General features: G+C 37.0%; 1 long non-coding RNA gene across 1 annotated transcript; it reads left to right on the forward strand.

The window, feature by feature from the left end:
* Positions 1-1,408: 1,408 nt before the first annotated feature.
* LOC136791448 (uncharacterized) lies at positions 1,409-13,485 on the forward strand. The gene is made up of 3 exons (XR_010833546.1): positions 1,409-1,491; positions 2,790-2,897; positions 12,889-13,485. It is a non-coding gene; the product is annotated as an uncharacterized lncRNA (long non-coding RNA).
* The last annotated feature ends 3,121 nt before the right edge of the window (positions 13,486-16,606 follow it).

Raw genomic sequence — 16,606 nt, forward strand, 5'->3', positions numbered from 1 at the left:
TTTTTTTCCTTTCTCCTCTCCTGTCTTTAGTCTGCTCTAGAGAGGCCTAACCAACATCACTTATTGGCTCAGCTCTAGACAGTGGCAGGTCCTTTAGGAACTGTCTGAAACTGTCCCTTAACTAACATAGGTCAGTTTATAGTTTTTTCTCACAAAGACCATTCCTGCAGGCCCCTGCTACCAAACCCTTGCCACCTAAACCCAATACAAGGCCCCAGAAGTTACTGACCTTCTTTGTATATCTGAGAGAAGGTCATATGCATTCAAATACCTAAGCACTATCTACCACCACTCTACATTACCCGTGCTCAACAAAACTCTTCTAAACAAGAGTCTAGGCTAATGCATTAGAACAATGCATTAAAAGATATTGTCTTTTTGATTTCCAATATTGTTTACACATTTTTCCTTCAGGTATACTAGGAGGTAATGAACAAAGAAAAGTCAAGATTAATACAAATAGAAACAATGCGGGTTCACTTATGGGCAAAAACAGAGTTGTAGAGAGAGAAAGGTACGGGCTTTCATCTTATGATATATTGTAATAGGTGAGGTGCTGGGAATATATGTGTTTGAACTCTGGGATCTTCCTCTTTTCCTAGGCCCCAATTTACCAACTCCTTTAATATTATCTAGCATGCAAATTCTTTAATAGTAGTGTCAAGGTCCCAAGTGTGCTAATAGGTCTTAACTGCTCTGACCAACCTCACTTGGGACCCTTATCCCCACCCTGCTCAGCAGTGCTATTTCAGCTCTGGCCCAGGCCCTGCCTCCTCTTTTGAGTTAGCTATAGGTCTAGCTCTGTTCCTGAACTGATTTGAAATTTCTTCAGACTAGTCTCAAACCTGATTCCGTGATGGCTGGGGTGTTGTCAACAGGAGTTCTTGTTCTCTTTCCTATTCCAGGGGGACAGTGCTGTCTCTGCTGGGGACACGTGCAGTTCCTAGCTCACGTATGCTCATGGGGTGCCTTGCTCCTGCGGTCTGTGAGAGGCCGTTGGTTAATGCATGCAATTTAAGTTTCTGTGCTTTATATCTTAATATTGTGTGTGTGTTGTCTTTTATGCTTAGGATTATGTATAGTCAATGTTTCTACTTAAGATAAAATCATTTTAAGGGAAATTAAAACTTTAGTCCTGTGAAGAGTGGTCTACTAAAGAGTGTGACAGCCTTCTGTGTGAAAGCAGCTGCTCTCTTCCTTCAGTGTCCTGCAGCTGACTGCAGTAAGCGTCTGTTTCTGACAACAGTAGTAGTAAAAGTAACTCTGAAGTTAAAACAAGCATAAGGTCAGAGATGTAGATCAATGGGGAACAACTGGAAGCAAAGGCTGGGGCTGGCAGTACTTTGGCTTGGGGCAGCTCTGGGGCTGGCTGTTCAGGACGTGGCCAGGCCTTGCTCACTGAGGGAGGCACCTGTGCTGCGTCTCGGCTGTGGTGCCACACTTCTGGCCTCACCTGGAGAAGCACATGGCTGTGCTCAGTGTCACGTGCTGGTAGGCCGTGTCTGGCTGACACTTTGTAGGTTATGCCACAGGGAAAATTTAAAACATAATTTTTCTTGAAATGAAGCTGGCCTTTAACTATTTGTTCTCCCTGAACTGGAGGCTGGGCCTTGCCACGTTGTCCCCTCTATTTGGCCTGCTGTTTTTGTGTTTGTTGGCTCTGGTGGAAAAGGCCATCTGAAATACCTGTACTAGGCAGGTTTGAAGATGTTTATTGTCAGTGTTTTCCCAATGTAGTTGAACCATGTTGTGACAAATTTGAAACATGTTCTTCATCCTCACATGAAGAAAGGTGGCCCTTCTTTGGAAAGAGACCAGCAGGAAAAATCTGGTGTTGGAAAAAAGATCTAGAAAATTCCTATCCATTTTTTTTTAGGCTTTAGTTTCTCTGAAGAGATTCTTTCATCCTGTTGATATTGCTTAATGCAGATTACTAGCTGCTGGCAATTAATTATCGTGGGGTCTTCGTTGTGAGAGACAGAAGGTGTCTTTTCTTTGGACAGCTAATAGATTACAGGCTGAAGGAAAATAAAAGTGTCAGTGATTAATTTCAGTGTATGCTGATGCTGGTATGTTGGTTAGGTATACAAACTCAGAAAGCACAAACTGATGAAATGGGAGTAGACATTGCATAGTGTCAGTAACAGGTATTTGCTGTGGCTGGTCACTGCACAGCTGCATAGCGATGGCTTCTTCCTTTCAGAATTTGTGCTTGATCTGGAGACTTCCATCAGTTTAGTTATACTCCGTGCTTAGTGGTACAACTGAGGCAAACTGTATGGTGTGCATAATGCCACAGTGCTGTCGAAATGCTCACCACTAAACATCATGAAATAGTATTTAGCCAGGATGAGAATATATGAATATATGCCTAATACTTTGAAATGCTAAAAGAAAAAAAGGTTAGATTTTATATATATGTATTTCAATTTTTTCTTGCAAAACGTTACTTCTGTGAAGACCTTAGAAGAAGTGCGTGATACTTTGTTTTTTAAGGCAGTAATTGTGAAACATTTATTTCAAAGTCATTTGAAAGCGAAGTCATTTGAAAGGTCACTGAACGGGAGTAAGTACTTGTCTCCCTCTGCTCGTTCTTTGTTGTACAGCCCTTCTAAGAAAGGTCTCCATTGGGCAGGGTTTTTAATGAAGGCTTTTAGGCCTTTAACCTAATTCTATTTTCCTTCTTGAGGGAATCTCTTAAAGGAGTCTACTATTTGAAAACCTTTTGAGGTCCTTTATTCTAAATTCAAAGAGAGCCTAGTTTTTGTTTGCTTTTGTTTTTCTTATAGATTGTTATGAAATGGAGCTACAAATATAAAAACAGAAGATTTGCAGGGATGATATGTTTTAATACATAAAACCTCAAGCATGAAACCAAATCCACAGAGCTTTTTCAGGTATGTGATTTTTTTAGGACACTTTGAGATCTGCAGGGAGCTTTTGTGAGCATACGGCTTCTTCAGGCTGAATATACTGCTTAATCATGTGTTGCATAACAGCATTGATCTGCAGAGATTTGAATTGAACTTTCCCTTACTTGTGTGATGGATTAAAAAAAGTTTGGTAGTCACAGTAAAGGGATGTTTAAGAGGCCTTCTGTAATTGTGTTATAAAAAAGGATGGTTCATCAGCTTGCACCTGATCGAAATCAACCTATAGTCTTATTTATCTAAATGACTCAAACAAACTGTAATATGAAAAGCAGGTTGTGAAGGCCAGCACACATAAGATGAAAAGATTTCTCACTTCCCTTGCTCTTACACAAACACAAGTTTTTACATCTCAAGCTATTGTATGCCTGTAGAATTATGTAATTCTAGTTAGTGTATTAATCAAATTTCTAACAGAAAGTGTTGTGGAGCCTGAATGTTGATGTGTGCCTCTGTGTTTTTTTTTTTTTTTTTTTTTTTTTTTTAAGAGTTAAAGCCTGTGAAATCTTCAAGCATAGTACAAATTAATTTTTAAAGCATGTTCATATATGTCAGTGGTATAGGAAGAAATGTAAGGAGGATGTCTTAGGAAATGGAAAAACAGTGCATTTTTGCAGTTCTGTATCTAAATCAAATAAGTTGAAATATCTAGAGTAGCTACATAAGTTAGCTGATAAAAGTCATGAGAGTGTCCCACATGAAGAACTGCAAAATATATATATCAGTTTTAGAGATTCTATAAACTTGCAGTAAACTTGAGATTGCATAGGTCTGTTGAAAATTCTCTTCAGCCATGAATACTATATACATGCTCAGGAGTTTAAAATAGCTGCTTCAAGCCTGTAGGAATGTATATGCCATTTAAGAAATACTTCAGTCGTAGGTGACTCTAAGAAAATAACTTGATTAGCTTATCTGTACTCCTGAATATTCTGATAAATCTTAGGTATTTTCTTAGTCATTCTAAAATTTTTCAAAACAAAACAAAAAACACCCTACAAATAAATTATCTCAGAGCATAATTCTGGATTTCCCCAGAAGAAAATAAATTTTCTATGGTGTCCATAAGGACACTGAGCACTGATTCTATGTAGTACCTTGATATATTAATCTTTGTTTCTTATGTAGCCAAAAATTCAATAGATAATGATCAATTCATAGTGAACATATTGACCTGTGACATTCCCTATTGACTGCACTAATTTGGAGCTGTTACAATTCTATTTTGAGACTATAGTTTTCATCTTAAACATAAAATGATGATAAGGTAACTTCCAATTATATTATTTTGTTGGCTGTGTAAGTATGTTCCAAACCTTAACATGATAGCCCTTAGCAGTATCTTTGTGCTTATAAAAATATCAGTGCAAATGAGGAAATGAATATTAGAATTAGCATATTAGTTGTAAAATCATGTTTACTTTATGCCAATAAAAACAACCATGTGGAAAAATTGTCCTGGGTGAATATTTGTATAGCAGTTAACTGTTTCTCAAGTGTGTTTTAAGAAATTTAGAACACTTCCTGATTACAAGCAGATGCACTTATTTTTCAGTTTTGTAGATTATTGCTAAATAGCTTTTCTTGGAAGTAAAATACATGTCATCTTCAGCTCTGTTTAGGTCCATATGTGTCTACCTAGGCTGCACACTGATGAGTAAGCAATATTAAAATATTTTTTGTCAGCCAAATAACTCATTAAAAACAGCTCTCTTCTGTCTTTTTTTTCTTTTTTCTTTTTTTCAGTTTTTGCCTTAGGTTTATGTATACTTGTACTCTCCCTGTGTACAATAAAACACTTCTAACAGCTGTAAAACTAGCACTGTTTGCTATTTTTCAAGATATAAGGTTCCCCATAAGCAGTGACTGTGAAGAAAAAGATCTTTTTTGTGCAACTGGCTGCCAGATTGTTAATAATTGCAGGCTGTTAAAAATACCTGTAAAATTACATGTCTGTAATTTTCTTAAGTATTCTTTATGAATATTAGAAGAGCACTGTATTTGCTAAATCTTAATTTGCTCAGTTATACTAAGGAAACAGACGTATGGATACAGTCTTTGAAAATGCACATTTTAAAGGAAAATAGGAATGTAGCTTAAATTTTATACTAGTGTGTAACACTGACCTGTGAGTGCTGAGAGACATTAGTGTGCTGGAAAAGGAACTAACTAGTATAACATTTCTTTTGAAATGGAATCAGAGAGACTGTATCTGGGCTCCAAGTGAATCTATTTCTCCATATTAATTTTCTTCCAGGGTCTAAAATTTTGATCTTGTTTTTTTTGGAACTTCTATATCAGAACCTCATACAAAAATACTTGCGTCTAAAACTTATAAATAGTTGTAAATACCTAGTGCCAAGTGACAGAATAAGGATAGCCATGCAGTTGCAATGAAATGTTTAATATTGAATCAATTGGACATGAGGGTCGTTGTAGGAATATTAGACCTTTTCCTACAACTTGGCACTGATAACCAGCATGGTATCTGAGGTTGTCAACACGTTTGGTTAACGGATTTGGCAGCAGGTGGGAGAACAGACCACTGAGGGCTGAAGCAGTGTGAGTTGTCTGTGATGTCCTCCCAGAGAATCCATTATGCATTAGCAGTGCACTGTTCACAATATGTTTTTATTTTTTATAAACATTCTAAGAGCTTCCAGTAAAATTGGATTTTTGGAAACTCTCCAAACTTTCAGATTAGCTGTTTGCATGGAGGCAGAAGGTCTTCAGGTGCTAATGCATCTACCAGTTAGAGTGGAAGTGGATGCCCAAAGATGGGATGCTTCAGCAGGCTCAGTGCATGGTTAGAGGAGATGGGCAGGAAGTTAAAACAAAGACCTTTCTCGATGCATAATTTATTACTTGTCTTCAGTGGCACTGTCACGCTCACACTGTGAGAGTGCTGCCTCATGCCCAGTTGATGTGTGAAACTGATCTAATAACAGTCTTTATATCACAAAAGAGGAGAAAAAAAAGTCTGTTTTTCTTGAGATTTCAGTATTTGAAAATATTCTGCTCTTCCTCTGACATGTTAACATGAAAATGCAGCTTGATCCTATGATTAACTTTAGTTAATAAAAATGGAGATGATGACATAAGCATATTGCATAGGCACCTTATTTCATAAGTAATCACTAACACAAACTTGTGTAGTAGTTATACCTGGTGGTGGTGCTTCAGTAGGTCTGTTTCTACCAAGTGGGTATGTGTCATACAGAAAATTCAGTGGGTCCCAAATTAGTTGAGCGGTATGAGACACAGTAAGTCAAATTCAGATGTGCATGTACATAGATGACAACATGTTAGGTCCTTTTGGTCTGCAGCTCCCTTTTCTGCACTTAAAATATTTACCTAATGGTGCAAGTTTTTCTATTACTTATCATCCATTGGTTTTAATTTATTTTTTACTTAATTAGTTTATCTGCACCCCAAGCACATACTCAAGGCCCAGAATTCATTGCCATCATATAAATTAAATACATTGAAGGCTACTTGGACCGTTCCCAGTTTGCATGTTCACACTCTGCAGTACTCTGTTGAAAAGAACAGACCACGTGTGACGTGGGTAGAATGAATTTAGTCTTTCAGGCTAGAGACAATGAAATCTTTAATAGACAATCTTGCTGCTTCAGCTGCAGTTTCAAGCCCTCTCTCCTTCCAGGTGAGATGCTAAAGTTATTAGCTTTCTATATTTGTCCTGTGCAGTGTCACTTAGATGAGTGTTAGGTCCTAGAAACAGGGCAGGAAAGCATGGTAGCCACTGTGTCAGATGTACATGGTGCAGCTGCATATGTTGGGCTGAACAGTGTAGCTCCCCCAGAAAGACCTGGCTGAGCCTGTTGTGAGCCTACATGGCAAGGAAGAGGGGTTTGAATGCCTCCACGATAACCAAGTAAATAGCAGGTCTTCTGAAATCCCATCCTGGGTGCACAATGTTTGAAATGAACTAACTGCTGTCCCACAGAATTGTTTTGATAAGCAGAAAGCTATTCTGGTTGGAAGTCAGTAATCAGGCCACCTATCAGGGGCTAAGACTGTGGTCATCGTCTCGTCTGATGTTTTATGTGATTATGAAATCTTATGAATTCAGCAAATGTTTTGTAAATAGATTTGGTCTAATAGCTTTTGACATTTCTTATGTGAAAAGGAAACAATTAAAATAATTGTACACTTCTTCATTTGATTTTTGTCAAGATGTTGATAATAGGATTAGTGTGTGTTACTGCTGGGTTTTAGGGAACAGGCATAATTTTCTTCAGCATAGTCTGTAGCCTACCCCCCTAGCAACCAATTAGTGCAGTAGATGCATCCTGTTTCTAATGTGGGGTAAGAAGCTGTACATGTCTATCATGAACAGACCAGTTCTAGGGGAAACTCGAATTATAACATAATTCAGGGATATAATGTCTACTACACCCTATGCTAGTTGCTGTTACGCTGTTTAATGCAAATGGGCCTTTTACTTCTTTTTTACTTATGATTTCTTTAGGACAGACAAACCTGGAACAGTAGGGAAAAAATACATCGGTTCATTGGCTGATGTCAGCAAGTGTACAGGACCAGATGGTACTCTAATATGACATTATAAAATCTGAATAGTAGGTAATATCATGCATAAGCAGTTTTTATTCCAGAAGAACAGGAGGTTGTGAATACATAACACAGTTTTCTAAAAGTGTTCCAGATCAAAATAACTACAGAACTGTGGCTGATCTGCACACAGGACTTAGTAGTAGAAACTAAAGAAGAAAATTAGTAGACATAGACATAAAAAATTGGGAGAGACTTTGTATCATGGCACATCAAACGTGCTGGTAGGATTCAAGATCAGCCAAGCAGGACTTTGGGGAGAAAGAAAGAGATGGGTCAAAGGAAGCAGCTGGAATTAAATATGCAGACATGGGCTCCTTCCTGCTTTTAAAAAGTCTTGGATATTAATGTGGGTTCCCCAGAAATGTCAGTACATTGTCAGTAAGAAAATAAATAGAATATTAAAATCAACAGGAAAAGAATAAACATGTTTTTGGTCTAGGTTGCTAGGCATGTTATTTATTACATGCCCATGTCTTGTATAGCGTGTATGATTTGATCCTTCATTCCTCTTCCTTTCCAAGCAATACAGGAGACATTAAAAAGGTGAAAAAAAGGGCAGATACAGAATGAAGTGAAAGCCTAACACATGAATTAATCTAGATAGTTGTTGACAACGCTCATGGAGTTTGTCTGTGGATGCAGAAGTTTGGGGTATACCTTTACTCAGGCTTCTACTAAAAGTAACTAATTGCTTGTGAGCAAAGGTGGGTGTGCCAGAGATCATTCTATGTACTTTACGTACATATGCTCTGCAGATGATATCTTCTCCTCCAATAATTTGTTGACAGTTGCTGTTGGAGAGATGCTTAATTTGACTCAATACAAAAGTTGCTATGGGCTTAGAGTGAACATGTGAGCTGCAAGCCATTTACTTGATTTAGTTGACTAAACAGTGTTTGAATTTTCACAAAAGATATTTTTATTCTTTGTGCCAGCTGTCTGATAGCAATGTGGAAACTCTTCAAATACTGACTTCTTGTTAATCTGGGCTTGACTAATGAGTAGGAAGCAGAGCAATGTTCAGATTGCTCTAATTTGAATGAGTCACTGTAGATGATTTGCTTGGTGCAGCCTATACACAACAGTCCTGTAGTGGAAATCCAGGCAATGATGTTAAACTTCTTAGCTCTTGGATACTTTTAACTTCAGATAACATGGATTCTTTCTCTTTTTGACAACTAAATTACAGCTTTTTTTTTTTTTTTTAAACTCATGTCTTTGTGGCAGTAAAATCTGTACCTAATTAGGTCTGTTATAAATTGCTGAAAACTAAATGATATCAGGTGCTCTGATATTAGATCAAAATCTTAACAGCATTCTTTGTAGATATTTAGGTGGTTGAAACAGGTAACTTTTTTGGCTTTCATAAAATGTTGAACCTGATATGTGGAAATGCATTTATTTTAGAAAATGTTGGCTCATAAATCTGGGATTTTAAATCTTCTGCACGCGTGGTAGCCAGTATAATTGATATAGTGTATAAGTGCTGTGCTGTAATCCACTGTCAGAATTTATTCAGTGAGCGAGTTGGAACTATAGTATTTCAAAAGGGTTTCTGGCTGGTAAGAGAAATATAAAATGGAGATGGAGCCCACAGTTTTGTTCTAGGTAATTGCAACCACTTGGGAGTTACCCTAGCTTTCCACCCATGTGTATTTCTTCATGGTTCTAAAAACACAGAATAATCCTATACAGTAGGGCACTGACTGGAATGATACTCATGAGCTAATAACACACAGCCTGGTATTTGTCTTGTAATGCTGTCATGTTTTGTTGCTATGTGAGAGAAAGTAGCAACTTGCTAATTTAAGTCTAATATTCAGATACCATTCCCCTTTTGTTCCTAACATAGGTCCTTGACTAATCAGGCACAGTCAGATCGTTTGACTTGGCTGAAAGTTCCTGTAATTTACTGACTGCTTATTATAGTGCTATAAAAATACATATTAACAGCACTTGTTTCACAAATGTCTAGCCTATTATAATATTTCATAATTATAATATTTGATCAAAATATGTGAAATCTCTTAATTGAGACCTTCCACTGAAGGCAATGTGAGAAGCAAAAACACAAGGGGGGGAAAGGCATTACTGAAGGTTATAGTGTGGTTCTTCTAGCTGTTGGAATTAGGTAGCACTTGTCAAAATTGCTGGATCAAAATAAACTAGTGATGTTTATGATAAGCCAAATCTTTGAAAGTCACTTTCTAATAATGACTTGCCTTCTTTGGTATTCACTAAATATTTGTTTCATGATGAGGGACTTGGGAACTCATTTGGTTGTATGTTGCTATTCAAATTGAGCTGTGGGGTGGCATATGATTAACATGTGTGCGCACCCCTGTGGTCTTGGTTACTGTCTGTGTGCTTTCATGATGAGAGAGGAAATAACCACTAAATATTTGGTGGTCAAGTGAGTTCTTGTTTGGAGGACTTGACACTTCAGCCCATAGTTAAGTTACTCCAAGTTTGCCTCTGAAACTAAACCTCAAGTCTTATGTTAAACACATCATGATTAGTCCGTGTCTGAAGGAATACAGCCCAAGTAATTAGGATAGTAATCAGAATCAAGCAGTTAACCGCATGATCCTAATTTCTTTTCTGAGCCAAACTGTGTCTAGTCTTGTATGCATCTTGAACAGTATATAGTAGTATTAGATAACAGATGCTTCTGGTGAAAGTCACCAAAATACCCAGCATATAAGCAAATTCATTTGTAAGCATGTATCTTCTCACCCCACAAAGTCAATTAACATGTTTGCTCTTGACATTGAGAGGTATATTCATATACAGGGAAAGAAGGGGAGAAAGGATTTCAGTGCTGTTGCAGGTAACTAAAAGCCAGGTTACAAAACACATGAATAGTTCTAAATTTGTGCAAACAACACCGCACTATATCCTCTTGCCATTAAGATATACAGGTTTTCTCTTGAGATGTGAACAGCTGAATTAAATGAACAATGAAAAGAAGCAATATCATTAGACTCCAAATGCATTCCCTTCTGTTCTTGGTTTCTCCTACTTTCCACATCCATCGGCCCATAATTAATTTGTATAAAATTCAGTAGACATCTAAGGATTTAAAAGCTAATGTGTCCTTAATCATGGTCAGAAATTTTAATCCTATTCTCTTTGTGAACGGGAGAATAATGCAACAACAATATAAACTTGTGGGAACAGTCTACCTCCCCTGTCCTCCCCTCAGCTTATTGCTCTTTGATCAGGAAAATCACCAAAATGGCAAATGGAGAAATTATCTGGGTCAATCTTGTGTATTTGTCTGAAGTTTTTTTTTTTTTTTTTTGATACAGTTCACTGCACTGCAGTGGGGTTGGCTGCACTAATTAATTCAAGGGAAGCAGTGAGGAGATGGGGATAAGTGAGCACGGTGCTTCATTGTGATCCTAAATACTTCTATTTCCCATGCAGTCCTTAGTCTAATATCATGTCCTGTTTCTTATTCCTGGTCAGTTTTATGCTGTCTTGCAGTTTTTGACTATTAAGCAACCCTTGCCAAGAGGAAAAAGCTTTTCTCTCGTTCCCTCTCACTCCTCCTATCACTTCTATATATTTCAGTTTTGGAGAAATATTAAATGGGTTACTGGGACAAGACGTCTCATCATCTGTACAGGTACACTTTAGCAGTAGGAGAAGGATTTTCATTGTGTTTTCAGTGAAAATAGCTCTCATTATTACATTCCATACTCAAGTTAGATAAGGGAGTGCTGGTTGTGCCACATCGTCTTTACTCTCCACTAAGAGTAAGATGGTATCTCTGAAACGACTCTTACTCCAGAAAATAGGTATGTGGTCTGAAAACAGACTGATCACTTTGAACCTGTTGTTTCTGTCTGTACTATTAATTTACACTAAGATGAAGTTCCTACATTCAACTTCATCTCCTTTCTTTACTATTTGTATGTTCCATGATAACTGGGCTAATGAAGCATTTTAGTAAATCATGGTGTGTGAAGTCACAGCCATAGGTTCTAAAAGGTGTAAATGGCTTTTTCATGCATTCAGAGGGTCTGTTGTATTGTGGGGACACATAAAAGTTCAATGGAGCTCATTCTAAAGGGAACTAAGAGAAAGTACTGGTAAGATATTTTGGCTGTATTCTGCAAAATAGGTTTTGGCTGCTCTTGACATCATCTGAACTGCACAGTAAGAAAGTAACAATAAAAACTCACATCTTCATTTATTAAAAAGGTTATCTTAGAGAACCTGATTGCATCCTCTGAAAGAACAGACAAGCTTACTGGAGAGATAAAGGAATTTTTAAATTTTGGCATGACACTACAGCTGAAGAAACAAACTTTGAGTCTTCTGGAATGGGACTGGGACCACCATTTACTGATGGTGGTCTGAAGAAGTGATCAAATATACATGAAGTTAGAAACAGAAAATGAAATGATAACTGGCTGGAGGTCTTCTAATCGAGTGTCTTCTTCAAAGTAGGGTTATCTCAAAATTCTTCTCTGGTTTTCTGTCACTCATTCTGGAGATGATCAGTGGGGTGAAGTAAAATTTAAAATTACAAACCTTTGTCTGCACATACAGGTGACTCTCATTAAATCAACCTCTCCAAAACTGTTAATATGTAGTGGTTGGGGAGACTTCTGATCAAGGTGGCAGCATTCTGCCTTCTCACGTTTTTCTCCCCACATTTAATTGTAAGTAGAATTTTTAAAATGAATAAGTTTTTAAATAAAATAATAATAATAAAAAAAAAAACACCCCACCAAACCTCTCCTACATCTTACTTCATTCTGTTCTATCAATCAGCCATGAATTTGGGAAGAGCATTCTACATTTTATGATTAGATGTTTTCAGTATAGATTAACAACTGCATCTCTTCCTGCAAACTTTGCAGATAGGATAAAAGCATCTGTGCTTTAGATAGGATGTCAATCTGGCTGTCAGTTATAACAAGCTCTAGTGGAAGAAGCTATGATGAACCACCAGCACATACATGCAGTGACAGCATGTACATGCCAAGTCTGGTAGCTTGTGTGTACTGTGTGTTAAGGAAGTTGCTTACAATAGACAAATAGGTGCTTTAGTGGCAGAAATGGAGCAAAGTATCTTGAAACCAGATAGGGAGACTGCAACAGCTGTTAAGCTATTTCTTAAAATGCACCCTTACTACTATGGAAGAAATGCAAGACACATGGTGGGACTGCAGCCACTATTTATACACAATCCCTTAGTCCCAGGAGAAATTTTTCATTTATGAATATTGAAGCGTTAACAACAAGCCAAAATATTTTACATGTTACATCTGTGTGTTCAGTTGTGAATGCATACTATCATTGTGTGGTAGATGTTAATCTTACATTTTAAAACTCCTTTTTCTCTCAGGATGAAAAAATTATCCACATCTGGAGCTTACTAGAAAGGGGCATTGAAATTTATTTGGCAACTTGTAAATATAATTAGTTCAGTACTGGAAATGTGTGTGCCTTCCTTCTTCAGAATTCTCAGTACAAGGGCACAACATCTCAGACTTTGTGGAAATATCTTGTATTTCTTGTATTGGTGCAAAAACTTACAGTGAATATGAATAGTATAGTTGTTGTAGTTACTAAACATGTAAAGTATCATAAAATTGTCCTGTACAGGAAAAAACATGAAGCTTTAATTTATCCAAATTAAGACCAAATGGTGAGAATACTAGTTAAGATGCATTTTCTCGGAAGAATAGACTGTTTTAGGGACGCTTGTTAAATGCTTTCTCCAGACACAGCAATGCCAATCAGAGTCTTGCTAGAAAGATGGATATGGATTTGTTCAAGAGGTTTCTGGAAAGGGAGACATTGACTGTAGTTTGGTTTGTCCAAAAGCATAGTACCCACATATAGTTGGGACACTTGTGTATGAACATACAGTGCACAACAGATATTTATGCCGTGCAGTAAAGTGTGTCCTCTTCTGAATCTGGTCTGCTAATTTCTATTGTAAAACTTCTTGGAACTGCCTGTTAAAACATATCTTTTATTTTAGACTGCTGCTTCAAGTACATTTAAGTGAATATTTTTTCATGGATTTCCATTCTGAACTTTTCTTCTGCCAATTCTCCAGGTGGCCCAGCTAGACTTCTTTAAAATGTAACTTTAGTATTATACTGAAATAATTCTTTATATTCTCATTGTTAACATTACAGGTCTACCTTTTAAAACCTGGTTTCCTTGGTAACAAGTACGGCAGACAAATTAAGGATTTTGCCTTCTGCTTACAAACAAAAGATGACTCTCCAGGAAGTATATTTTTGTGCTATAAATAAGATATCCCCAAAATAAGAGCAAGGATCTAAATGCCCTTCAGACTTCTTTTGGTCTGAAAACCATGGTTCTGAAGGACATTTTTTTTCCAAAAATCACTCCTAATTTTCAGGAATATAGTCAACCGTGAAGCTCAGGATGCCTATAGAAAGTAGGTACACATCTGTCCATTTTAAATAGGCCTTTGATTAACTTCAAGGAACCTCCAAATAAATCTTTAAGTTTTGTCAAGCTTCTGTGCTTGTTGTGTCCACTGTGGTCCCTGATGAGAAAAGGCTACTGGGTCACACCTGTTCCTTGAAAGGAATTGTATGATTTATGCTCAAGTGGCTTTGGGGTCACACTTCAGAGATACAGAATTCCCAAAGGAGAAAATAGATTCTTTCATCTGCAGAATCTAAACAGGTGTTGCCACCTTTTATGCCAGCTGCCAAATCTTGGCAGAAAGCAGTGTTAATAAATAGAAGAAAAAATAAGGCAGCAGTACCTTGTCTTTAAACTTGATTTTCACTGCTTAGTTTCCATTCCACATGTGACCCTATTCCTTGCAAAATTTTATAAATAGGAAGGAGATGTTCTGTTTGCAACACAAGATTTTGACACTTGTTTGCCCTGAGCTAGTAGATGAGTCTTCACTTTAAACTGAAGGAGGGTGGGTTGAAAAATTGTGTATTTTTGGAGTGGGATGCTTTAATCAGTTTTGGAAAATGTTATTTAATATGGAATTGAGCTAAAAGAAGTCTACTTACCTAGTGTCTTTTTTTTTTTTTTTTTTTTTTAGATTCAAATGTACAGTTAAATGGGAAAGTCTGGCACAAATTAAAATTCTATAAAGTGGAGGTCTCTGAAATAACTTGGTGTAATAGGTCTGCCTTTACTTCAAGCAAAGGGTTTCTTAATGAACTACTGGTTAGGAGTACTAAATGAATGTGAGTAACAAAATAACTTGCTTTTAATGTGCACTTTTGAGGAACCACAGACGCTTTATTTTGATCACTTAGCACTGGCAGTTCAGCTTCTGAAGAGTAAACAAAACCAGTATTAGATTTAGATTTTGTCTACACTATTCTTAAAGGAAGGAAGAAAAAATATGTTGTAAGCTGAAAAGGGATCTTTCTACTGTTATTTTATGGTTGATTTTTCAAGCCATCAATTTTGGAAATTCATGTAAAGATCCTCAAACAGAATAAGAGGATAAAATGTCATTCTCTTATTACTACTGTTGATATCATCTAAAGATCAAATAATTAGCTCATCTAAATATTTTTTCTTAAAAAGAAAAAGAAAAAATTAAAAAAAAAAGAAAATTTACTGTGATCGGTAGCTGAGATGGGGTCATAACATGCATGTCTAGTCCAGGGTGGATAGTGAGGAGCGTTGTGGGTCTATGTGTGGATTAGCTGGGACAGAATGACAGCTGTAGCTAAGCCCTTAAAGACAGTGGATAGAAGGCATGCTTTTCTAGTCTATAATACATTGACCAAGATGAATGTCTGTACTTATCTACTGGGAGAAAGGTGTAAATGTCAGGTCAGTTTCTGGGAGGTAAACTGGCTATCTAGTTGTGTGATGGCATTGACGTGCAAGCATCTGAGTGCTCTTCCCAGACTTGTGGGCAAAGCTTCCTCTTCTCTCCAAGCTAGAAGTCAGAAATAGTGATCCAGATAAGAGGCACGAACTTAAATGAACACTTCTTTCAGTAACTTTCACATAGTTTCAGTGTACGGTGAGAGTGTAACTTTTCAACTGGAGTACGCTTTCTCCATGGCAAGCTCATTGGCAGCATAAATGAGGATGAGCAGAGTGCATCTTGAATTGAAGTGAAACTACTATGCCAATATGTTCCCTTAGAAACCAAGTATCTTAATCACAGGAAATCGAGCATGTCTACTTTGATACTGTGAAACATATATTTTGAAGCTCGTGGCAAAAATGTCCATGGAGAAGTAGATTCTCTGAGCTAAGGTCATAGGGAAACCTGTGCTGCATGACACAGCAAACAAGAGTGTGACTTCCAATAATTGAAATTCCCACTTTGGGGTAATATTACTTGTGAGACTGAGCAGACTAATTTAATTATAGGTCTGCATTTTAAAGTAATGTTAACCTACTTTTAGGTTCCAAGTAGGTGCCAAAGTAACGTGTTGCTGGACACTAGATCTGTGGCTTCAGTCAAGATGAAGCCCTCCAATTATCCTTGAATATATTAAAAAATAAATAAATTATTGATGACACCATAACAAGTGTGCTGAGGGAGAGGAGGTAACACAGCTTTGTGCATATGCTTTTGGTTTAAACATATGCTTATGGTATGGACTCAAAACTTTCTTATTCTTCAGCTATAACTAGTCACCCTAATGAAATACTGAGTACACATCTACAGAGGTGTTTAAACTTGTATCCATAATTTGCAGACAGCACTTTTACTTTTCCCCTACTAAGTCCTATTTTTTTGTAGAAATGATTCTATAGAACATAAATTTAACAGTGGACTTTGTCTGTCCGCAACGGTTCTTGCAAATTCTTCATTATAAGCTAATAGATCCTCCTTTGAAATGCACAACAGTTATGCAAACTTGAAACTTTCAATAACGTATGTAGCACCTCCATCTGTTCATGTTGATGCTGCCATTTAAAATATGATCAAGAAAGAAGGAAAATGCAACTTATAGGTGTACTGGTTAGTTGTGGAAGCATTTTGGAAATTGCTGAAGAAAGAAAATCTCCAAACAAACAAACAAACCAAAACAAACAAACAAAAACCCTTCCCTTTGTCACTTTCCTTTTGAAAAATGTCA

This window comes from Anser cygnoides, chromosome 1 (assembly GCF_040182565.1).
Source record: "Anser cygnoides isolate HZ-2024a breed goose chromosome 1, Taihu_goose_T2T_genome, whole genome shotgun sequence".
NCBI lineage: Eukaryota > Metazoa > Chordata > Aves > Anseriformes > Anatidae > Anser > Anser cygnoides.